The following is a 2,496-nucleotide window of genomic DNA, read 5'->3' on the forward strand; positions in this document are numbered from 1 at the left end:
GTAGACACCCTTTTCTCTTCCCTGCAACCTCCCTCCCACAGAAGCGACGTTGCGAGCCTGTCGTTGTTTTATCGTTATTTCCATGGCAAGTACTCGTCTGAACTCCAATCTCTGGTCCCCTCCTCGCAAATCATTCACGAAACACACTCGTCTAGCTGAAACCACTGTCAGTAATTTTCCCCACTCTTTATCTGTGCCTGAATCAAAACGTAGATTCCATGAATAAAGCTTCTTTCTTAGAAATGCACGCCTGTGGAACTCTGTTCCGTTTGCCTGTTTCCCACCTGACTACAACTTGGATGTCTTCAAGTCCAACATAAACAAATTCCTGATGAAGCGCCTCTTTAAGTAAGACACTTTATCAGATCTCCATTACTAGCGATTACTACGATATTATCCCATTGATTACTGTACATTCAATAACCCTTATCCCCGAGTGACCTCCTGGCCTTAATAAGTGGTGACTTCCTTGTAAAAAAAAGCACTTCAATGGAATATGCCCGAACGATGTTTCTGAAGTGGTACTCTCTTGACCAGACAAATCCAACAATCAGCTAAACGCCAAAAACTTCACTGTAAGGATCCGAGAGACTAAAAGTAGAAAGCAAATATATGTTTAGCGTATTCATTTTTATAAGTAAAACTTTTGTTGTATGTTAATAGAATTAATGGCATTGCGAATTAAAATTGTATCCGCATGCATAATTATTTCATTTTTAATTTCAAGTAAACGATTAACAATATGTTAAATAAAAGTATATGTGTGTTATGTAAATGTAACGATGACATGAAATAGATACTACTGAGTGATTTTTGACACCATTTGCATTTTCCACTTGTAAGAATCGCAGAGATTTCATTGGATAATAACCTCTGTTGATAATCCAATGAAAATAGATAATGACTGAAATGGCAATTATGTTATGGAAATAAATATCCGGCAGAAAATTCTATGTAGGCACAATCGGATTTGGACCAAACTTAACACCATCAATGCATTTGAGAAGTTTTAACACCGCACAAGCAAAAGGGCCCGTTCCTTACTATTATACTACCTTACTGGTAGGGGTGGTCCATAACTTTCACAATATTTTTAGTGAAAATGGTCCAGCAACCCTGACAGAACCCAAATATGCAAGGCCATTAATATCCCTGAATGATTTTTAAACGCCATTAATAAGCTTGAATAGTTTTTCACTACGAAGACGCATTCGATCATTTCGGACAAGTGGTACCAGCGCTAATCATACAAATAAAATAACTATAAGATCTGCCAAAGTTTATTAATTATCTACAGCTTGCACTGGAATTGAAATGGAGTCTGATTGTCTGGAATAGGAGTTACGCGATGACAACTGTTTGAGAAAAGTGAGAATTTTGCCAAAATTTGTGTCCTTCGCTAATTGCAGAAGCGTTTAAGCGTAAGAGTTGAAGACTAGGCGCTTGATAACATATATATATATATATATCGCTTGAAAAAAAAACAACAATAACAAATCTAAATGTATAAGCGATAAAAATAAACAGTAAAGTCATCTAGGGTTCGTGGCCTATATATATATATATATATATATATATATATAGTCATCCACATACAGTACTGTTTCGCTGTTTCACAGCTCATCAGTGCGGCTAGACAGGCAACTACCTCAAGCCAGGATTGAAACCCGACCGTTTACACGGCAGTCAAGGCTTCTAACCATTACGCTATTGGCGGCTGCTTGAACATGTTTTTTGATTGAAAGACGTAATCCCCTAACGCGGTTGATTACAGAAACATGTATGCACATATGTAGCCATTAATGTTTGTATAAATAAATTTAATATACCTGCTCTGTTCACTCATGGAGCACTCTTTGGTAGACACATGTTGTTTCATTGGATGTACTTCTAGGAAACTAAACTCTACTGGCTATATATATATATATATATATATATATATATATATATATATATATATATATATATATATATATATATATATATATATAATCGGACGATTCCAATATTTTTTCCACATTCCGTTACAATTACCCATTCTCTTCAAAATTTCCGATTTCGATTCCAATAAAAAAATGGTCCGAAAAAAAAAAAACAGATACAGCATTCAAGTATTATATACCCCCACCACCCATATCGAAAGAATTCATTAAATGGCGTCGATTTAAGTTCGTTTATATGGAAATATTCCGATGTTTGGAGCTTCATTAATCACAATACCCCCCCCCCCAAAAAAAAAAACAAAAAACTTAAATAGTTAAAGATATAAATGTACCAAATTTATAAAAAAAATCAACTAACCATTTGCGCCAGCTTTTTCTTTCTATTTAATAGTTTTGCGGTGGAACAAAATCTATAAATAACGGATATCTTCATTTTTTTTAATAATAACAACAAAATCTATAAATAATGTTCATTTTTTTTGTATCTCACCGATAATTTATATACAAAATACACATTGGAAACTTGTACCTAAATCATAAATTCTTTTCATGT

This window comes from Euprymna scolopes, chromosome 18 (genome assembly GCF_053919585.1).
Source record: "Euprymna scolopes isolate OS-2025 chromosome 18, ASM5391958v1, whole genome shotgun sequence".
Taxonomy (NCBI): Eukaryota; Metazoa; Mollusca; class Cephalopoda; order Sepiida; family Sepiolidae; genus Euprymna; species Euprymna scolopes.